Genomic DNA, 23,616 nt, shown 5'->3' on the forward strand with positions numbered 1-23,616 from the left:
TTTTAAGGTGTTTGGAACCCACCTTACCTTGTCTCAGGCCAGGCCCTTAAGCCTTTGCTGGACATTCCAGCCTCTCTGACCTTAACCCAACTTCAGAGCCTTTTAGGGAAATCATTTGGCTGTTGCCGTGGGTTCCTGTCCCTAAAGATAGTTTTGTGCCCTTATTTGCCCTACTAAAAGACTGGATGCCCCACGAAGTTATTACAATTACAGACAGCCATCGGGCCATATTTTTGCAGTTCCAAGAAGCCCTGGATGCAGTTTCCCTGAGGAGGTATTCTATTTTTGACCCATTTACCTTTGGTTGTTTTTAGGTGTTACACTGATTTCTGCAGTTTTAATTCAAAGAGGGGAGCCATTAGAGTGGGTTCACACTCCCCTGGGGGGGCACACCTCGGGTGTACTCCCAGGCACACCAACTTGCTATTGTCCAGTGAAGGACCCAAGCCTAAAGGCATTATGGCTTGGATCCTCACTAAATTGTTTTTCTTTTTCGGGTGGCAGACGTTGAGTGGCTTAATTGAGCGAATGCTAGTCTTGCTCTCTCCTTGGAGGGGTTTCTAGGCCAAATTGACTGCATTGACCGGGAGCCTTTCCAGTCGCATGTGGCAGGCGCCGTGTCTTTTGGGAAAGGTAGTGCTGTCCAGACAGCAAAGCAAAAGCCTTGGCCTCATTCCTGCAGAACATGCAGGATTGGTTTTGTGAGCAGTTACTGAAGCATGATTGTGGGCTAGAGCAAAATGCCAGGCTGGCATCTTAAAGGACAGCAGTGTAGTGTTGTAGTTCTGGAGGTGGTGCTCTGAGCACTGGGTACTGTGCTTCATGTGGCAAGTCCTATGTCAGAAAGGAAGAATCCCAGAGATCGGTGGTGCCCTGGCCTGCCTTGCCCAGCCCTGAGGTCTGAGACTATGGCTGAGCTTGGCGCTGTCTTCGGGTGGGAGCCGGGCACAGTGGCTGGTGGTTGTGGGCAGGTTGGGGGAGGGACTGCCTGCAAAGCCTCCGGGAGGCAGTAGCTGAACCGAGTCTGAACAGAGAGAAAGGATTTTTGGCAGAGAACAGTGCTGAGAGTGTAAGCTGTACCTGAACAGGAAATCTGCTTGCCACAGTGTTGCACAGGATGGGACTCAGTCTCCCCTTCCTGAGGGGTACAGAGTGGCCCTGTCATGCAGCTCTCCCAACCCACCCCCAGCTCCTATCTTGTTCTCTATGCTGGCCATATGGGAAAACTCTGGGTACTGACAGCAAGCTTGGGTATCTTGGGGCCGAGATCCCAGGGTGTCGGGGCCCAGGGTAGGCTGTGATGGGAATACCCTGCCCCTACAGACACCATCTACAATGAGGATGAGGTCCTTCTGGCCCTAGCTGAGCAGCTAGGAACCATCACCAGCCTGGTGGGGGGCCCAGAGAATGTGCACTGCCTGCTGGTGAGTGGCATGTAGGGTTCCTGTTCCCATCCCCAGGGCAAAGACAGGAGCCGTGGAGCCGTGTTGGGAGTGGGACGGGGTGCTGTCCTGGGGTATGGCCTCAGGGCTGGAGGGCTGAGCAGAACATCAGTGCCACCCCACTGACCCGCCCCTGCAGCCCCCACTGGAGTCACTGGCCATGGTGGAGGAGATGGTGGTGCAGGCAAGGTGGTGGAGTCCTTGTGGCCAGAGCCTTGTAGCAATGAAAGGGAATCCTGAATTAGGAAAACCATCCGAAAGATGGAATCAGGTAGGAGTTTAGTCTACTTTTTCCATGAGGAGGTGGTCAGGGTAACGATGTAGATTTCCTCCAGGTGACTGTCAGGCTGTAGCAGCAGCTGCAGAAGGGTCTCTCAGTGGCTCCAAGGGACTGTCACACCTCGTGCTGGGCTGTAAATTTCTACACAGACTGGTTAAGGATACAACTAATACATAGGCTTGGTAGGGTGTGGCCCCACTAGTTTTTAAGACTGTTCAGATGATAGCCCAGGACAAATTACCAAGATGACAAGGTTTTTAAATAGATAGTTTTTTTTTTAAATAAGGCTGATTTTTTAGGCAGATATAGAGGGCTCAGGCCTGTATTAGTATTTTCCGTGTCTTTTTTTGTGTGTGTCTATTTTGTCACATTTTTTTGATGACTCTGGTCCCTTGTTTTATTTTTTTTTTTTTTTTGGTCCAGTCATGGGCCTGAACTCTGGGCCTGGAGGCTGTCCCTCAGCTCTTCAGCTCAAGGTTAGCATTCTACCACTTGAGCCACAGTGCCACTTCCAGTTTTTTCTTTTTGCTTATGTGATGCTGAGGAATCAAACCCAGGGCCTTAAGCATGCAAGGCAAGCGCTCTACCACTGAGCCACCTTCCCAGCCCTGGTCCCTTGTTTTAAAAAGGGGAAGATGGGCAAAGATTCATCTTCTGTAACTTCTTCAAGCTGACTCAGTAGGGTTGATCCTACCTACCTAGGAACCTATAACCTTAGTCTATTTTACAAAGAGGTTTACCAGGGTTAGATGTCATTAAGAAAAATATTTTAACTCTTTTTTTTTTTTTGGGTCCGGTCGTGGGGCTTGAACTCTGGGCCTGGGCACTGTCCCTCAGCTCTTCAGCTCAAGGCTAGCGCTCTACCACTTGAGCCACAGCCCCACTTCTGGCTTTTTTCCTTTTGCTTATGTGGTGCTAAGGAATCGAACCCAGGGCCTCATCCATACAAGGCAAGCGCTCTACCACTGAGCCACCTTCCCAGCCCCAAATATTTTAACTTTTGATAAATGCGGGACTTTTTTTTTTAGCTACAGCAGTGTAGCTTGTTTAGCACTTTGGTTTGTAAAAGCATCTTTAGAAGGACCTCTAGTGACCCTAACAATGCCTAAGTTACCTGTGCAGGCCTTTAGACAGATGTTAATAGAAACACACTCTCAGGTTTACAAACTTTTTTCTTGAGCAGATAAATTTTATGTAGCAGGAGTTAGCTCAAAAGTACTGCCTATTAGGGCTTTGGGCACATACCGGGGTTGGGATTTAAACCATCCCCCATGTGTTATAACTTTAGCTTTTTAGTACTATCACAGATTAATGACAAGTTTCTGTCCCTACAAGGTAGATAGTCATGGACTTTAGGCATGCTTACAAACTATCTTCCCATGACCTCCTGGCTCTGACCAATTTTTGAAGGGTCATGCACAAATGACTCTGGGATCCGACATTTCTGTCATCTAAGCAGTGGCTTACTGCCTCTGGAGGCTCCTTCATTCCTCTTGTCCCAGGAATGACTTCTCTACACTGGGATAAATGCCTCATTGGTATTTCCCTTAGCTGGTCTCTGGACTTGAACTCGGGGCCTGAGTGCTGTCCCTCAGCTCTACAACTCAAGGCTAGCACTCTGCCACTATGAGTCCCAAAACAACTCTGCTTGCTCTTTCAGCATTCTGCTGGCTGAGTAGAGGTGACAGTCACACAAGGACCTTTTTCTGCCCGGGCTGGCTTTGAACCAGTTTGCAGATCAATGAGTCTTATAAAAAGCCACTTTACTCCAATTAAAAGCAACAAGGTGGTCAACATAGAAGTAGCTTTTAAGCATGCTCTTACCTGGAACTTATTAAGAGCTAAAGTTACATCTGACAAACTTATAAGACTCCTCTGTGCTTTGTTCTTGGCTTGCTGGAAACTTAAAAAACCTATAAGAGCAACTGGAATAGCAATTAAGCAATTATTTTCGTAATCTTAATTTTTCCACTTTGAGACAAATGTTAAGAACAATTTTACTTTTAAACTTTATACCCAGAAATGCATTCCTATCTTTTAAGCCTCCTATTAATCTCTTTTATTATTTTATACTTTAGTTTTTAGTTACAATAAAAAAAAAAAAAGTTAAAATCTTGAGGCCAAGTGTCACTTATTGTCTCTTGGCTGCTTGTTTTAAAACTGATACACATTAAAACTTTTAAATCAAATTACAATTTTTCCTTAATTCAAGAATTACAATCACCATCACTGTACCAAAAGCTAGACTTAACACCTTTATGACTTTTAAAAACATATCCTAATTGTAGAACATCATTGAAAGCAAGTCATATTATACAAATACATTTTTTAACCTTCTTTTTAAGTCCAAGGGGCAGTTTTAGCAATACTAAGCAGATGATCACATCACTAATTTTTACCATCATGTTTCTAGTATTTCTCTGTAAAGAAAAAGGACAGAACAAAGCTGGGCCACTTGGCCCCTCCTATGGAATAGGCAAGCACCTAGTCTCACTCTTTAGGGTAAGATGAACTGGGTTTGTGCCAGTTTGTCCTCTTTTACCATGTGTGGACTCCTCCCATGGCCCGTCCCACCATGTATGACCAGCTGAACTGCACTTTTGCCTGTTTACCCCTTGTCCCTAAAGATAGGTCTTTTGTTGGCTTTTAAGTTTTTTCCTTTTCTTATCTCTTGGTTTTTGAATGAAAATACACAGTTTTAGACAGACAGAACAGGGAATGTCTTTGACAGTGTTAAACAAACTTTTATTTTTAAACTTTTAATATTTATCCCCAAATTTTAGCCAAGAGAACTAAATTCCAAACAGCCAAGGCATTTTTGTTGAGCCAAATAACTTGATTACAGTGTAAACAGACTTATGCATTTTAAAATACCAGAATTTTTAATTTTCTAAGTTAAAAAATCCTTAAAAAGTCATTTAAAACAATGGCAAAATTCTTAAAAATTTTTGTAATGTCCAAAGCTCATAACCTTTTGAATTTTAAACTTAAACTTACCCAATTGTTACAGATTGCTGATAATTTTTCCATTGAACATGTTCACAAACACATACAAAATGCACACAGATCTTAATGCGCGAAAAAATCAAAATCAGTTGTACGTACATTTAAAACTGGTATCAATTCTAAAACAGAACTAGACAAGACAACAACCAAAGGCTGAGTTGGGGGCTAATGGGCCCCCAGTTTATCCCTACCTCAGAAAACATAGCAGAAAATACACTGAAGTAAACAAGACAGACAAATGGCCACAAAGACAAAATCAGGTCTCAGTGAATGGCGCGACATCTCACCACAATTCACAAGTGGGACTCAAATCCACTTACCAGGGGACTCGAATCCCCTTTACTCGCCTCCGGAGGATTTTTCTTTTAGATTCCTGCAAACATTGACCCAGGGGCCTTCCAAGGTGGAGGAGAATTCCCAGTCATCTTGGGGCAAGTGAAAAAAGTCCCTAGCAGCCCTCCCCTCAGACTGACAGGTTCTCCCCCATACTCAGACCCCCTGGGCCAAGGCCCGAGGCTAAGATCTTGCTGGTGTCACTTGCAGGTGGTCAGTGGCAGTTTCATCAGGCTGCGAATTCTCCCTGCCAGCCCTTTTAAGTTATTTTTAGATCCTCCAGGTTTTTCACCCCTCACCACTCCTTTACTTCTGGATCCAGAGAGGGTGGAAAAGGTGGCAGTGAAAGGGAGAGAAAGGGTTCAGTTTAAAGTGTAAGTAACAAAGAAGGAGCTAGAGAGAAACAGATATTGAAGGGGTGTTAGCCAGCCTACACCGGGCTCTCCCATGAGGATGAATCTGAGAGAAGAAACATTCCAAGAATTCCAAAATACATACACACAAACATTGAGACAAAACACATTTACAGCATGCACGTTGTAGACTGTCAGACAGAAAGTGCTAGACTAAGGAGGGCCCAAATGTCCCCACTAGTGGATAGTTTACCCTGATGGGGATCCGGGGGATGTCTCCCACTGGTCCAGTTGGCTATCTTATAGCGCGTCCGCTAAGACCCTTGCCAACCCCAATACAGAACCTGCAGGCTACACAGATACCTGACAATTACAAAGCAGCAATGTTTTAACTTACAAGCCATTTGCATCATAGTGTCCCTGAATCCTTTTGTCCATTTTTTTTTTTTTTTGCTAAGTTTCTAAACTAATGACTCCTTACTCTGAGAACCAGGGGCATACTTCCTTGACAAAGCAAAAGAAACTCTCTAACTGACTCTGTCCAACTTTCACTCCTCGAGCTTGAAGCATGCCCTAAAGAGCCTGCACATATAATGTACAGCTGTTACCTTGCCCCATAATTTCTTACTCCCGACTATACTATCACCCGCTCTTTTTCTCCAGACACGTCCTCTTACCTTAGCAGGGGCCTCTGCCTTGATGCCAGGTTTTCAGGTCCCTGTTCGGGCGTCACTTACCGGAGCCTGCAGGCAACAAAAGGGAATCCTGAATTAGGGGGCAAGGATCCGGAAAAATAAAGACTTAAGACAAAGGATGCGGTCGGGAGGTCTGCAGCTCAAGACTGCAAAACCGTTTATTTTTAACTTTCCCTAATATATACAATTAGAAGTCAAGAGGTAACATAAGGTTACAATAGTCCAGAAAAACAAGGAAAATTTCAGTAAAAACAGAGTGCAGTAAAAACAGGACAAGGTCAACTGGTAGAAAGTAAAACAAACTCTGCAGACATAGCAAAGCAACTCCAGGTACCTGGTGTTCTTCAAGAAAGCCAGCTCCTTGTATGTGCCTTCAAGTGAGCACCAGGGTCAAGATGACCTTTAAACTTTACTGTCGGCTCCCAACACCTTCTGGGCCATCTCCCACGAGCTCTAGGCCTCTGACCTCGAAGTCCACTTCATGCTGCTGGTGAAATGGCTGGTGGGGGTAACTAGTTCACCTCCCGCACCTCTGCTTGTGGCGTCTTCTCCGTCTGCTACCCAGGAGTGTCCAGCGCTGTGAAGGCAGAGCTCCCCCAGTGAGTCCCGGGTTCCCCTGCCACCACCTGCCCCACCACCCCTGTCCTGCCCCCTCGGGACAGCTCACCTGCTGGGCCTCAGTGGCAGTCCCCTCCCCCCCGCCACAGGTTTGTGAATGCACAGTAACCCTACCTGCTGCTCCCTTGACCTGCCATGGCTGAAGTCCCCCCTCTTCCTCTTCCTATTATCCTGCTTGAAGCCTCCTATACTCTAGGCAGCAAGCATGGTGCCCAGGGGTCCACCCCCTCTGATCTCTCCTGGCTCCGAGTTCGTCCTGCCCAGCATGTCTCATCCCTCCTTCATATTGACCATAGTCACCAGGTGCCGCTGTGAATGAAGCCAAGTCAGGAGCTTGCTGTGAGCTCAGACCGGCAGGTGTGCGTCAGGTTAACAGGAGTCGGGGGTCCGGACACCACATGGCAAGGACACAGTGGACAGGAAACAATATGGTAGCGCAGAACTGAGGGTGCTCAGGAAGAAAGGAGGAGACAAATATGGAGAGAGACGTCCTGAATGTGCGAACTCTCCAGAAGTAACGAGTCCAGGGAGGGCTGCATGTCAGAGTGAAAACGGAAGGCTGTGCTTCCAGTGGACTGCAGGAGTGCATGGGGTGCAGAGCCTAACCTTGAGCTGAAGAGCTGAGGGACAGCGCCTAGGCCCAGAGCTCCAGCCCCATGGCCAACCAAAAAAAAAAAAAAGATGAAAAGCGCATGGAGCATTGCTGAGCGCTGTGGGGGAGGGGAAGCACGGGGCGGGGTTGTCTTGGATTTGGATCATGCTCAAGACAGAGTGTGAGGTGGGTGAAGTGTGGGGTGCTCCTGGGGAGCTGGTGTGAAGAGGGGGTGGGGTGGGGACAGGGAAAGCCTGCGTCCCCTCAGCAGGCAGGGAGCTGGTGGAGGGTGCGCGCTGCCCCTAGGCTACGAGCCTAAGTCCACATCCACGCTCTCCAAGGTAACACAGACTGGGAAGACCTCTGGGGACGGGAATACCAGGGGTCAGGAGAGGACCAGGTGTGTGTGATGTTAATAATGACACCAGACAGCTCTCCAAGGAGACCCCAGCATGTGTGTGCTGGGTGGAATGACTTTTGGCTGCATAAGGGCATGGGTGTGGAGGGAATCTGGCTAAAGCCAGTGTGAGGGGAGGGAGTGCAGGGACAGCAGGGCCTGTGGTTCAAGCCTTTCTGTGGTGGGGTGGCTGTGAGAACTTCAGGATCAGGAGGAGGCGCCTAGCTCAGAGCCCACAGTCCACTCATCACCTGGCATAGTCCCTGGATGGCTCCTGGAGGCAGGCCTGCCATCTGCTTCCTTTCCTTTTCTGTGCCCATCCCAAGAATTGAACTCAGGGCCTGGGGCATGTCCCTGAGCTTTTGTGTTCAGGGCTGGTGACTGTCTCCAGGGCATCAGTGCTACTTCTGGCTTGCTGTCACCCTGAAATTCATTCCTGAGAAGAAAAGGGTAGAGGTGGAGAGCCCTGGACCAGAGGCCCTCCTGTCATTCAGCACAGCAGCCCTGACCTGCACCCCAGATGCTGTGGTAAGGTGGCCTCACAAAAAGGGACATGAGGAGCACTGCAGGAAATTTCACAATAGCCAAGCAAGGGACTTTCTCAAGGAGCCTTCGTGTTGCAACAATAACTTTACATTAAAAACTGTGCTTTTTCAAAAGTACACTTAATGTCCTTGTTGAATTAGCAGAAAGTCTAGAGATATGTAACATAGACCACACAGGAAAAGAAACAGTTGTGAAAATAAATTATGTATAAGAAATAAACACGGACAAGACTAAGGGAGTAACTGTCAGGAAGGAGCCTTGATGTTTGTGGTCAGTGCTACACCAGCAGGACTTCCTTCCAACCTTCCTTCCTTCCTTCCTTCCTTCCTTCCTTCCTTCCTTCCTTCCTTTCTTTCTTTCTTTCTTTCTTCTTTCCTTCCTTCCTTCCTCTTTGCTTCCTTCTCCTTCTTCCTTCTTTCCTTCTTTCCTACCTACCTTCCTTTGTTTCTTTCTTCCTTCCTTCCTTCCTTCCTTTTTTGCTGGCTTTCCCTCGCTCTCCTCGGTCTGTCTCTGTCTATCTGTCTATCTGTGTCCCTCATTCTCTCTTTCCTTCTTTGTGCCAATCGTGGGGCTTGAACTCTGGCATCTCTTCTATCCCTGGGACGATTTTGCTCAAAGGTAGTGCTCTATCACTTCAGCCAGAGCACCACCTCCATCTTTTTTTTCTTTTAGTGGTTTATTGGAAACAAGAGTGTCAGAGAGTTTTCTGCCTAGACTCGTTTTGAACTGTGATTCTTATATCCCGCCTCCTCAGAAAATCAGAACACAGCCATCAACCACCACCATCCAGCTGCTATTTTCTTTCCAACTACTTTATTCTCCAGAACAGAAAAGGCTTTAAGAATGATTTGCTTCATTGCATAGGGAACTATTAAAGAGAGAAAGAAAAAATCAAAAGACTCACAATAGAATTAGGAAAACATGTTAGGTGAGTTTAACCAGTTTATCTTAAACTTGACACCACCAACACATAATGGGGCAGATTCTCTGGAAGAAGTTGACATGATCTAATAAGCATTATTTCAAATTTTAACATTTCCACTTTCATATAATTTTGTGGGCCAGCAAAATAGAGCAGATGAACACACACACAGATATATAGCACACAAATGTGCATGTGTGGACATGTGTGCACACTTCTATCTCTCAGCAGATGACTTTTATCTAGGTATGGAGATTGTTGAATGGCCAGGCAAAGTTCAGCAGAGATGCAAGCTTCGTGGTCCTCAGGGGAGGACCTGGTTCTTCTTTGTGCAGGTGAAGAGGAGGCTGCAGGGAGTGGAGTGTCCGCTCATGAGCAGGAAAGGACTGAGGGCTGGGAAACAGCCCATAGCAAATGCTGCCATATGGTGCAGCACAGGGCTGGGGTTGTAAATCACAGACATGCAAATCTGACAGATGAAGGACAACGTATAAAAGGAGACAAAGGCGCTCACCAGGAGGAGGACGCTTATGATGGCTCTGGACTCGAGAGAGGCTCTGGTGGAGACACTCGTCCTCTGGATGTGTCGCATTTTCTGCTTGTGTCTGTACAGGACAAAAAGCATGGAGGTGCTGCCCCAGAGCATGAGCCCCAGACACAGAACATCAGGCACCGACAGTATGGCCATGTACAGCACATCAGCAGCTGGATCGTGACGCACGGAAGAACAGTATCCATAGGACTTTAAGCTCGTCATGTTGTCATGCGCTTTGGGTCCAGTTATGTACATAAGAAAAATAATGCTCACCAGGAGGAAGACCCCCCAGCTGAGGTAGATGGTGGAGACAATGTGCTTGTGGGCTCTCCCCTTCAGCCCTGCCCACCTGGAGTCCCCCTGGCTGATGCTGACAGCAAGGAAGATGCTGAGGGAGCAAGTGCTACCCATCGACACTCCCCTGCTCACTCGGCAAAGATACAAGAACATTTTGCACCCCACATCATTGAAGAAAATTCTCCAGCCCCAAACCTCCATGGTTTGGGAAACACCCCTAAATAGAAGAGTTAGGAGGTTGGCCACAATTAAGTGCCTAAAAATCAAGTCTGTGGCTCTCATCCTGTTCCCCATGCAGGAAAGGAATAGATAATGGGAGAGAAGAGACAAATTACCCACAAACCCAACCACAGTCTGGCCTAAGTGGATCACTCCCATAAGCACATGGGTATCTCCCATCCTCTCTGTTCCTTGAGTCTCATCCAGAGGCTCTGGCCTGGGAAACTGAGGCCTGCATGGTTCCAAGGGAACTCAACATTCTCCATCCAGCATTCAGACCACCAGAAATACTTTCCTAATGTATCTCATGTATTAGGAAAAATCCAATTCTATTCATCCATGGAGAAGAGGAAGATGGCATGTTCATGGAAATGGGTGAGCCTGGAGAAATGGCATGAAAGGAAGGTGAGTTAGGTTCTGAGATGAAGACGGCTCCATTTCTCCTCTGTAGAATCAGATCTAAGATTCTAAACAAGCAAGGCTCTAGTGGTTCAAGCCTGTAATCCTAGCTACTCAGGGGCTGAGACCTTGGATTCCCAATTCAAAGCTAGCCCAGAGAAGGAAAATCTGTGAGACTCTTTTCTCCAGTTAAGCACCAGCAAACCAGAATTAGACCTGTGGCTCAAAGTGGTAGAGGCCTAGCTTTGAGCAAAATGGGTTCAAGGAACATGGGCAAGACTCAAGTTCAAGCTCTCTGACTAACTAAAGGAAGAAACTTGAAACATGGGTGACACATACCCATGGTCACATGCACTTATACCTCAATACACTGTCTGTGGGCGTGGGTCCCAGGTGTCACCCTTTCCTCAACACCGAGCCCATATTGCACAGAAGAAATACCAGGAAGATGAACCAGGTCTGTGGTGGGGATGGTGCGGGTGAAGGAAGAGGTGAATGACAGATAACGAGAGGGGCAATTTTAGGTTCAAATGCCATTCTAGAGTCGCTGATGGGAACACATCTTCCCCAGCCCATGGACATTCAGGATTCCTCCTCACTTGTCATAAACCAGGACAGACTCTGTTAGGAAGAAGAAGGGAGGAATCAACAGAGCTTGGGGGTGGGGGGCCTAGAACCCCAGTTCTTTTCACTGTCCTAGCCCATTCCTATCCTTTCCTGTGGCTTTGTTATGCATCCAGGATCAATGCAGAATCCCTGATCCTAAGGTGATACCTTACCCAGAGTTGGGAACCAGGGGTCTCTCCTGCAGGCTGCGCCTTTCCAGTGGCAGTGAACACAAGTGCTCGCCTCTTCTCTCAGGATGTGCGTGGCAGGGCGGGTCATTTCTGAGATGCACATGGGCACTTCAGAGCTTCAGAGGGCTACTTAGATAGGGGTCCAGGAGGGCGGCAGCAGTGGTCGTCTCCCGCGGGAGTGGTGATTTTCCCTTCACCTGGGGTGGCAAGCCAAGTTCTCAGTAAACTTTTTCTTTTCCCCCATGTGACAATTATCAAGACATTTTTCGCTTTCTTGTGGGTGCTTCTCCAGGGGACAGGGGAGTGGTGCAGTCGCTTAATTCTCCTGGATCCCAGTAGGCTGGCAAGAGACACTAAGGCCTGAAGCGAGATGACTGTAAACAACCTCAGCGGTGTATAAGCTATGTGTCCCCAAAGATTCTTACCCAAAGTGTCTCTTCCCTTTTTTTTTTCCAGTTCTGAGACTTGAACTCAGGGTTTGGGCACTGTTCCTGAGCTGCTTTTGCTCAAGGCTAGCACTCTACCATTGGCGCCACAGCACCATTTGTCTTTTTTCATGTGTGTGCTGCTGAGGAATTGAACCCAAGGCCTCATGCATGCTAGGCAAGCACTCTACCCCTGAGCCACCTTCCCAGCCTTCCTCATCTCAGTCTCCTTTTGTTTTATCATCATATATGGTGTTAGAAAAGAAAAATGGAACCCTGTACTGATGCAATCTCAGGAGCCTGATATCAGAGAATCAAGGTGCAAAGCCAGCCTGGTGAAGAAAGCCCATGAGATTCTTATTTCCAATTCTTATCTCCACTCTCTGGTGGTAGAGTGCCTGTCTGGAATAAAAGAGCTCAGCAACAGCATCCAGGCCCAGAGTTCAAACCCCTGGACTGGCCCAAAAGAAAGAAAGAAAAAAGAATGAGACATTTCTGTACAGGAGTTTCTTTGGCAATAATGGCCATTTTTTTCTTAAAATGTTTTCATCCCTAGAGACCCCATTTGGAGATTAGAAGTAAGTATTTCATGCATATTCCTGAAAGCAGGTTGATCTCTTTTCATGCCTGGTCGTTTCTGAGGAGGTAGCTTCATTCTCTAATTCCCTACTCATTTTCATCATTAACAGTGGTGATTTTGAAGCAGAAATTTGTCACTGTGCTCAGGAGAGGATCAGCAGTGACTCCTCACCCTGGGTTTCTGGTCTACCTCATTGCATGGACTCCATTCCTCACCTGGACCCTACTGGTCTTGCTGACAATTCCTCTGCCTTGTTTTTGTCTGTTTCAAGAACATGCATTTACCTTTCTGTGTCTGACTTCTTGCATTTCCCACAGCGATCTGTAGTTCTACACATGTGGCAGCACATGACAGGATTTCCTTCTTGTTCCTGGCCTATTCGTACTTTGTGATGAAAATAGGCTACATCTTTTGTGTGTGTGTGAAACATCTTTTTCTTAAACAGCAAAGCAGAAATGCAACACCATATTAAATATTTGTAAAATTAGGTGACAAAAGGGATGCAAAAGGGATGTTTGCAGTATGACTATTACATCTTCATATAGTTAAAGGCATTTATGAAATCTTACACTAACACATAAGATTATCCCATGATTAAAGTAGTTCAAATCTAATAACCATAAGCTATATTAGTGGATCTCGTTTCCTAGTATAATCTCTTAATATTACCGCTGATATTGATTGGTTTACCAAATGGAATCTATGAACTAAATTTTTAGAAATTGTTATGAGAATGCCTAAAATTCTACCAACCAATTAGTTGCCTTTACAAAGTGAGATAAAAATACTGAGCTTACCAATTATTATACAAATAAAATTATCTCATTCGTGATTCTAATACCAGTATACTCTTCAAGGAATTTGGTAACAGTTAATTGACTAGGTACAACAAATAAACCTTGCAACCAAACCCTAGAGTTGGAATAGCATAGCATGTGGTGTATGTAAGATCAGTCAAACTTAACCCATTTTCATATATTTATATTTATATTTATATTTATATATATATATATTCACTGGAAATCTGTTCTGTGCCAGAGACAATACAAATCTGGAGTGAAAACTTTTGGAGTTGGTTGCTACACTTATCACATTATTCATTACCTATTTCTATGTATTCTTCCCAGACTTTCTACTTCTAATCGATACATAACCAAAATTCTTTTTTTTAGAGCAGGGGTTCCGGTCGTTGGGCCTGAACTCTAGGCCTGGGGGCTGTCCCTCAGCTCTTCAGTTCAAGGCTAATGCTTTACAACTTGAGCCATAGCACCACTTCCGGCTTTTTTCTTTTTGCTTATATGGTGCTGAGGAATGGAACCCAAGGCCTCATACATGCAAGGCAAGCACTCTACCACTGAGCCACCTTCACAGCCCATAACCAAAATTCTTATCTTTTCAGATAGCAAGTGAGTTATTTGGTGCAAAAGTAAGCTGGTTTTTTGTTTTTAAACAGATCTCAATTTGATAATTTAGTTTCAACTTAAAATCCTCTTTATAGCCCAAATCTGTTTTCAAATGGTTAAAGAGAAACCATCACTCCTATCTTATTATTAAAAAGTACAACTGACAAACTTTTTTTTTTTTTAATTTTATTTTATTTTATTTGAGAACATACTGTACAGAGGGGTTACAATTACATGGGCAGGATAATGCATACCTTTCTTAACAAGCATTGCAGCCTCCTCCTTTGTTTACCCTTCACCTCCCTTCCCAGCCTCCCCCCTCCCTCCCACCCAAACATACCACCCGCCCCTCCCCCGCCCCTGCAGCCCCCACTGGAGTCGCTCGCCACGGTGGAGGAGACAGTGGTGTGGGACAACGCGGTGGAGTCCTTGCGGGCCATCTCCCATGAGCACTTGCCCTCTGACCTCAAAGCCCATTTCATGCCCCTGGTGAAATGGCTTGCGGGGGGCGACTGGTTCACTTCCCACACCTTGGCCTGCGGCCTCTTCTCCCTCTGCTACCTGTGAGTGTCCAGCGCTGTGAAAGGAGAGCTCTACCAGTGAGTCCGGTGCTCCATTGCCACCACCTGCCCAATTGCCCCTGTCCTGTCCCCTCAGGTCAGCTCACCTGCTGGGCCTCAGTGGCAGTCCCCTCCCCCTCCCATGTGAGTATGAATGCGCAGTAACCGTACCTGCTGCTCCCTTGTCTGCCCTGGCCAAAGGCCCCCCTCCTACTCTTCCTCCTATCCTGAGTGAAGCCTCCTATGCCCTAGGAAACAACCATGGCACCCAAGGGTCCACGCCCTCTGGTCTCTCCTGGCTCCTTGAATTCTTCCTGCCCAGCGCCAGTCTAGATCCCCAGGTACTTACAAAACCTCTGTTCAGATGACACCCCCATGGTGGGACGGGCCGCATCTTCCAAGCTGGGGGAGTTCGCCAAGGTCCTAGAGCTGGACAACGTCAAGAGTGAGATCATCCCCATGTTCTCCAACCTAGCCTCTGATGAGCAGGTGGGTCCCTGCTCCACCCTTCCTCCTCCCCCGTTTTCCCCCTCCCCCATTCCGCCACTGGGCCCTCTGCCCTTATGTCCCATGGACACTTAGCACTCCTTCTGCTCCCCAGGTCTCTGTGCGGCTGCTGGCGGTGGAGGTGAGTGTGAACATTGCCCAGCTCCTGCCCCAGGAGGACCTGGGGGCCCTGGTGATGCCCACACTGCGCCAGGTGGCCGAGGACAGGTCCTGGCATGTCCGCTCCATGGTGGCCGACAAGTTCACTGAGGTGCGTGAGGCCTGCAGTGCACATGCAGGGCCAAGGCTGAAGGGAAGACTGACGCGTGTCTGTCCTGCATGGGAGCGGGCAGCCTGACATCCCTGGGCAGAGAAGCCAGGGCTGGATCTTGGCAGGGTCAGGGGGGCACATTCACACTGGGAAGCTGTCACTCGCCCTGCTTTGTACACGGCAAGGACCTGGAAAGGTGGGAAAGTGAAGCTCTCTGTCCTGAGCTCCAAGGGAGACTCTTGTCCTGCCCAGGAGTAGAAGCTGCAGACAGACAAGGAGCTGAGGTAGAAACAGGACTGCCCACTCGCACTCCATACCACTTACACTGGTAAAAGAGCATGAGGCCCTTGGGGGGCTACCCTTGTGTGTGCCCTTAGTGTGGACCCATCGGCTCTGGTGGTGGTCCGGAGCAAGCGATGGTCAGGAGCAAGTGTAAGGCATCTCTGGCAACCAAGAAAAGGCAGAGTCACTAGGCACACATTCATCCAGACGTGTGTTCATACTGGCAACTGGGGCTGTGAACTGGGGCCTTGTGCTCACTGGGCAGGTGCCCCCCTTCTTGAGGCACACCTACCCTTTGGATTTATTTTTCAGCTAGGATCTCCACCTTGCCTAGGCTAACCTTGGACTCCAAATCTCCTAACTCTGCCTCCTGTATAGCTAGCTAGATTGTAGGTGTGAGCTGCTGTGCACAGCCCATTTTATACATGTGTACTGTTATTATAGAGGGGATGTACAGAGGGATTACAATGGCATGCATGAGTCAGAGAATGAGGACATTTCCTTTTGTACAGTGAGTGTCTGCTGTTCTCTCATTCCCTCCCAGCCCCTCCCTCCCATCTCTACCCACGAGTTGTGCCGTTCACTTTCATCGGTGTCCTGTGAGCTCCATGGATGCACTTTTCTTTCTATCCTTTTTCCCTCCCTGTACCCTCCCAGAGATAACATGAGAACAGACTCTTTATCAGATAAAGAACACAGCAGTATCAAAAGTTAAAAACCAAAAAATATAGATGTATTTTGCTTCCACATTTTGGGTTTTGTTTTAGTATGTGTAATATTTTATATGAGTATAAAGAGACACTTAGGCATTGGGCCTTTGTGATTCTCTCCTAAGACTATTTTCCTTTGGTCTCACTGTGTGTGAGTCTCTGGAATCCTGTGGCATTTGTCATATCCCAGTGCATTTTAGATCTAACTTCCTTATATCAGAGAGAACGTGCACCATCTATCTCCAGTCTTGACTTACCTCACTTCACATGATTTGTTCTAGTTCCATCCATTTCCTTGCAAATGACATTATTTTATTCTCTCTAATGACTTGTAAAGTACCATTGTTCACATTTTGTGGGTCCACTCATCTACCGTGGGGCATCTGGGCTGTTTCCATATCTTGGCTATTGTGAGTACTGTGGCAGTGAACATGGGTGTGCAGGTGTCCTTGTCATGATGCTCAGTGTAGATGCCCAGGAGTGGGTGGGAGGGAAGGTCTGTGTTTAGTATTTGGAGGAACCTGCAGACTGCTGTGCTGAGTGGCTCTACTAGTTCACATTCCCACCAACTGCACAGTAGGGCTCCTTTTCTCCACATCCCTGCCAGCATTTGTTCGAATTCACAGTGCTGGCCAATCTAACTGGATTAAGATGGAATCTCAGAGTTGTTGTGATTTGTAATTCCTTCATGCTCAGAGATGATGAGCATTTCCTCATGTGTTTCTTAGCCATTCTTCCCTCTTCTGAAGAGTCTCTCCTTTGCTCCCCTGCCCGTTTACGGACTCAGCCCACTGTATTTTAGTATAAATGTAAAAGCAGGAGACTCTGCATCGCTGGCATGTTTGTGGATCAGGTCACAGAAAGCCCCACTTGGGATAATGTGAACTAAGGTCTGTGGTTTTGGCGCACGCTGCTGGAGACGAGGGCTGGCTCTGGGAAGAGCAGACTGCCCCATCTCCACACCTGTACCGCTTCCACCTAGATTTTGGCCTCAATAGCTGAGAGAGGCTGCCAGACCCCCTTTCGCTCCACACACCCCGCCTCTTCCTGGTTCTGGGTTTACAGCTCCAGAAAGCAGTGGGGCCTGAGATCACCAAGACAGACCTGGTGCCCACCTTCCAGATCCTGATGAAGGTCGGTGAGGCCAAGGTGAAGGCCACGGCCTCCCACAAAGGAAAGGTGGGTGCCCGCGACCCATGCTTGAGGAGGGGGGTTCAGGGTGGAGGTGCAGCCGGCTCCATCTCATCCCCCACCCTGGCCTGCAGAGTTCTGCAAGAACCTCTCCACAGATTGTCGGGAGATCGTGATCATGACCCAGATCTTGCCGTGCATCAAGGTAACTGGTTTGGCGGAGAGAGTCAGCTGGACAGGAAAGAGGGCACAGAACAGGCTGTGGAAATGCCCCAGGCACCTGGGTCACATGCTGCAGCCAAGGAGATGGAGGCATGGACCCTGCAGCCCATTCCCATGCCCCCTGCCAGTCATGTGCAGAAGAGGCTGAGGCAGGTCTCCGAGGGCCTCCCTCCATTCTCCCTCCCAGGAACTGGTGTCAGATGCCAACCAATAGGTGAAGTCAGCCCTGGCCTCCATCATCATGGGCCTCTCTCGCATCCTGGGCAAAGACAACACCCTCGAGCACCTCCTGCTCCTCTTCCTGGCCCAGCTGAAGGACTAGGTGAATCTCCCCTCCCCTATCGCCCTGCCAAGTTGATTGATGGCTATCATGGAGTCCAGCGGGGCTTCTGAGCTGAGTGATGAGTCGATGTGTGATGGGTAAGCATGCACATGTGGGGTTGATCAGAGGCAGAAGCAGTTCAAACTCTTTCTGTCATGGAGCACCTGCTGTGTTTGCCCCGGCCCTGCTGGATAGTGGGGGCATGGCATGGATGAGGCTTGCCCTGGAGGCAGGGCTGTGCTCTGGTGGGGGCTCATGTCAGTGGAGGGAGTTGAGGTGACAGGAATGAAAGGGGCAAGTCTCAGTACTGGTGGGCCAAGTGCCATGACTCCGCCTTCCTGCCTCCAACCTCAATTGGGTCCTGACACAGCTGTCCTGGGCGGAGCTGGGGCTCACATTTCTTCTCCCATTGTGTTATTTTTCCTCATGATTCCTGCAAGTTCTCCCAGAATGACTGTAGGTGTCATATGATGCCCAAGCCTCCATCACTTAATGTCAAGTGGGGCTCTGTATGTGGCCTTGTCACTGTGTCCCTGGGGCCAGGTTGGGGCTGGGCAGTGGTCCTGGGGAGATGGCAGGTCTGTAAGGTGTTGCTGTGGGGTGGCACTCCCCTCTTCCCATTCTTTGCTGCCTTGGGCCAGGCATCACTGGAGCCCCATCCTCTGCAGTGCCCAGAGCTGCGGCTGAACATCATCTCCAACCTGGACTGTGTGAACGAGGTGATCGACATACAGCAGCTGTCCTAGTCACTGCTGCCCGCCATGGTGGAGCTAGCTGAGGATGCCAAGTGGCGGGTGTGGCTGGCCATCATCGAGTACATGCCCCTGCTGGCTGGGCAGCTGGTGCGTGATCCATGGCATGCTGGGTAAGGTGGGGAGGGGAGAGGAGGCAGGCCAGACTCCCTCACCCTTGGAGCCCTCACCACCTCTCTTATGGCAGGGAGTGGAATTCTTTGACGGGAAACTCAACTCGTTGTGCATGGCATGGCTGGTGGACCATGGGGAGTCCTGCCACAAGGAGCTGGCAGCCAGTGGGTGGGGCCACGCAGCTGTTCTGTCTGTGCCCTGCCCCCCCCCTGTTGGGACCCTGGGGAAGGCTGGCGCTGAGCCATGACCCACTTTAAAACTCCCCCATGGCCTTCCTGTTCCCCTTGCAGTCTATACCATCCATGAGGCAGCCACCAGCAACCTCAAGAAGCTGATGGAGAAGTTTGGGAAGGAGTGGGCACATGCCACCATGATCCCCAAGATGCTAGCTATGTCCGGACACCCCAACTACCTGCACTTCATGGCCACCCTCTTCTGCATAAACATGAGTGTGGCCTGCACCACACCTGCACCCAGGTGCCAGCTTGCCAGGGGAGGGGCACGCATGGCCCCACCGTGAAACCAGGCTTGGGAGTGGAGAGGCTGGGGGCCAGGACCAGCGGTACACTTCTGGAGATGGGCGGGCTCCAGGCCTCCGGCACTCTTGGCCTGAGCGTGGGTGAGCTGGTGTCACACACATCGTTGGCTGAGTGTTCAGAGTTGAACTCGTAAATCATAGTCGCAGTGAAGTGGTGTCAGTTGTGCACACCATTTCCATGCCGGTGAGGATTGGCGTAGCCTCGCCACCCGGGCCCAGGTGGCAGGCGCTGACTGTACTGATCGTGTGCCCATGCTTGGCCAGGTTCTGTCGGAGGTGTGCGGGCAGGACATCACTACCAAGCACATGCTGCCCACCGTAGTGCACATGGCTGGGGTCCCCATCGCCAACGTCCGCTTCAATGTGGCCAAGTCCCTGCAGAAGATCGGGCCCATCCTCCACAACAGGTGAGCTGGGACTTGCTGTTCTTATGCTCCTCTCCAGCTACACTGTTTCTTCCTTTGTGGTGATACTGAGGGTTGACCTTGCCAGGCAAGCATTCTGCCACTTGAGCCATGCCCCAGCGCTTTTTGCCTTTGTTATATTTCACAGAGTGCATGTGTGGCCCAGGCTGCCTGGTCTGTGCATGCTGTTCACACCGCTAGGATAACGGGTGCCACCACGCCCAGCTATTGCTAGGGCTTCCTCAGTGGCTGGGATTCCAGATGTGCACCACTGTGTTCAGCTGCCACTGCTCCCTGCTGCTTCCTCCCAGTGTCGGCTTCACTGTAGACTGAGGAGTCAGCAGTGGCCGTGGTGAGTCTTCTGGGGAGGGGGATGTGAAGGGAAGGGAGGGGAAGGATGGCTTAGCATCGCTAGTCATCTGGAGATGCAAGTTGTAATTCCGCAGGGGGTGGCCAGGCCTGAACTGAGTTCCCAGCTCTGGGCACCCATCTGCTTCATGCTTCAGCCCTTTCCCTTCTGCTTCCAGCACCCTGCAGAGCGAGGTCAAGCTGGTCCTGGAGAAGCTGACCCAGGACCAGGATGTGGCCGTCAAGTACTTTGCCCAGGACACCCTGACCGGTGCAGGCTGGGTGTGGGCGGGCGGTGGCAGGTGGGAGGGGTGGTGGTGCCCAGGCAGAGGCCCGGGAGGGCCAGAGGGTGGCAGTGCCAGGCAGGGGCTAGGAGGCCAGACATGCAGGTGGATGGAGAGAGGGTAGTGGGGCCTTGGCAGGGGCGCAAGTGGGCCAGGCTGGGCTTCTGAGCCGACCTATTCCTGTTCCTCCAGTTCTGTCTCTTGCCTGATACTGGAAGAAGAGCCAGTGCTTTGGCCTCCAGTGCCCGGCCTCCCGCCCACCCTAGGCTGAGCCCTCCCTGAGATCCTCCCTCAGGGAGCCAGTGTGTCCCTGACAGCCCTCCCTGTGCTTGGCCTGATCCCAGACCGGGCCCCACCCACGTTCTCTGAGCTGCCTCGGGAGATGGCGCCTGGACCCCTCCCAAATGCTGAGGGACACGCAGTGGGATGGACAGCAGCCAGGAGGAAGGCGCCACTCCTGCCCATAGGGAGAGATGCGAGCATACGGGTCACTGCCTCTTGCTGCTGAGATGGGGACCCCATGCCCACCTCCCTCCCACCTCCCTCCCCTTTCCTCCCCCCACCCCCTACCCCGGTGGTTTATTTGTGTCAACTGTACTGTTTATATTATATTCCTTTTTTCCCTCTTTTCACAAAGAAGTAAAGGTGTAGAAACAGTCAGCCCTCAGGTCTTAGTGGGGGTTGGGGGAGTGTCCTGGGGCCTTGGTCTCTGCCCTTTTCTGTGAGGAGACTTAATCCTAAACACTCACACTGAGTGTCCTGACCCCTAGGCATGCTGCCTGCTGTGGCAGAGCTGGCCAAGGACCCGGGCTGCCTGCGGAGGCCCTACTGTTCACATCCTCTTATTATTCACATCCTCCTATTGCTCAAGTCCTCTTACTATTCACTGAGCCACACCCCTGCACTGGGAAAATCATCCATTTTTTGATGAGCACATAGCATTGTATCAAAGCCTCAGTTTCCCACTGGGTACCTCCAGCATGCCCAAGGCCCCTGTGGTCCAGGACATCAGTGTGAGTCTCCTTTACGGCTTTATACCTTTTTTTTTTTTGTTACTCATGTGGATTGAACTCTGGTCCTGGCTGCTGTGCCTCAGCTCTTCACTGAGGGTGAGCACTCTACCACCTGAGCCACAGCCTCACTTCTGGTTTTCTGGTGCTTTATTGGAGATAAGAGTGTCATGGACTTTCCTGCCCTGGCTGGCTTTGAACCATGATCCTCATATATCAGCCTTCTGAGTAGCTAGGATGACAATAGTGAGCCACTGGCATGCGACTAGGTTTTTGTCTTTTAAAGTCTCGATTCTACCAGAGAAAAACATATTTACATTCTTGTCTGGCTTGTTTTCCTTCCCAAGATGTATGATGAATTACAGTTCCATCCATTTTCCTGCAGGTGCCAGGCTTTCTTGTTCATGGAAAGTTGTTTTTTAGGAGAACAGACAAATCTGGTTGAACCACTACTAAATATCCCCATGCTGCTGATCACAAACATGGTATATAACATGTGAACACTGTTATATATTACAGACTGTGGTAGACAATTTGCTCCAGGGAAGTTAGAATGAACTTGTGACTTTGAAATTATGTAATCATTTAATCACAATCAAAAAAAAAAGAACCTCGGGGAAGGGAGGGAGGGAGGGGATGGTAGGGGGAAAACAATGGAGGGGGTAACAATGTTCAAGAGGAAGTGTACTCATTACCTCACTCATGTAACTGTAACCCTCTGTATAGTAGCTTTACAATAAAATAAAATTAAAAAAAAAAAAAAAAAAGAATAGGACTATCAGAAGTAAAAAAAAAAAAAAAAAGAAAGGAGTAGATGGCAATAGATAGCATATGAAAAATTTGGAGCTATTTGGTGGTGGGGAATTGATATACAACATAAAGCTGACAGTATTTTCCAGATCTGTATACACCTATACGAACTGTAAAGCAGTGACCCAGCTCTACCCTGTGCCTATCAGCCAGGAGGGAGAGCTGGCCCGGCCCAGTTATATACCAACACTGCATAGAGATGACACTTCACCAGCCAAGACTGAAAACTGAAAGTTCAGGGTGGAAAACTGTCCCAAACAAATGGAAACTGACCCCAGGAGCCCCAGTTGCTTTTCTCACTAGAGCAGGGGAGACATCAAACCCAAGTTAGGTTGATGAGCTGAAGACCATTACCCTATGCTGACAGACAGCGAGCCAGCACACAGATGCCTATTGCTGCCCCGGTTTCATGAACTAGTACTACTGGATGCCATGGACCATAAGTCCAGGCCAACTTAGAATGTTGGCTTAAGATTCCCTCTCATCAAGTGATAGGCTGCCGAGCCCAAAGTCAGCAATAAGACTTAAGGATCAAATGAAGGAACAAGTTTACAAATTCAAGAATCAAAACCATACCACAACTTTACAGAACATCTGGGATGAAGCAAAGGGTTCTCAGGGAATTTACAACTGTGCGGGCCTGGCATGAAAACAGTCAGATATCTCAAATGCAATCAACGATGAAGCACAGTCTAAAAGCAAACCCAGAACAGTGGATAGAAAGATAACCATAAGGTCTGGGAAGGTGACTAGGTGATAGAGCACTTGCCTTGTATGCTTGAGGCCCTGGGTTGAATTCCTCAGCACCACATAAGCAGGAAAAAAAAGCCGGAAATGGCACTGCGGCTCAAGTGGTAGAGTGCTAGCCTTGAGCTGAAGAGATGAGGGACAATGCCCAGGCCCAGAGTTCAGGCCCCATGACTAGACCCCTCCTCAGAAAAGAAAGATAATCATAAAAATCAGCATAGAGCCACCAGGCACTCATGGCTGCTCACCACTAATCAGAGCTACTCCAGAAGCTCAGATCTTAGGATTGTGGTTCAAAGGCAGCAGAAATGTCCATGATGCTTTTTATCAATAAACTATCAATAAACTAATTGAGTTGTGGCTCAAGTGGTAGCACACTAGCCTGGAGCTGAAGAAGCTTAGCAACAGTGCCCAGCCCCTGATTTCAAGCCCTAGGACAGGCACACATATAAACACACACACACACACACAAAAATCAGGGTAAAAATGAAAAAAATGGAGTTTAAAAGAACAATGTAAAAAAATCCGTGAAAGAAGCTGAGCGCTGGTGTTTCATGCCTGTAATCCTAGCTACTCTGGAGGCTGAGATCTGAGGATCATGGTTCAAAGCCAGCCCAGGCAGGAAAGTCCATGTGACTCATCTCCAATAAGCCACCAGAAAACTGGAAGTGGCAACTGTGGCTCAAGTGATAGCGTATTTGCCTTGGGCTAAAGAGCTGAGGGACAGTGCTCAGGCCCAGAGTTCCAGCCTCAGGACTGACAAAAAAAAAAAAATCAAGGAAGGTA

At 48.9% G+C, this 23,616-nt stretch overlaps 1 pseudogene; it reads left to right on the top strand.

The window, feature by feature from the left end:
* The first annotated feature begins 1,117 nt into the window (after positions 1-1,117).
* LOC122125550 lies at positions 1,118-20,632 on the top strand (annotated as a pseudogene).
* The last annotated feature ends 2,984 nt before the right edge of the window (positions 20,633-23,616 follow it).

This window comes from Dipodomys spectabilis, unplaced genomic scaffold (assembly GCF_019054845.1).
Source record: "Dipodomys spectabilis isolate Male_0828 unplaced genomic scaffold, ASM1905484v1 ptg000266l, whole genome shotgun sequence".
Lineage (NCBI taxonomy): Eukaryota > Metazoa > Chordata > Mammalia > Rodentia > Heteromyidae > Dipodomys > Dipodomys spectabilis.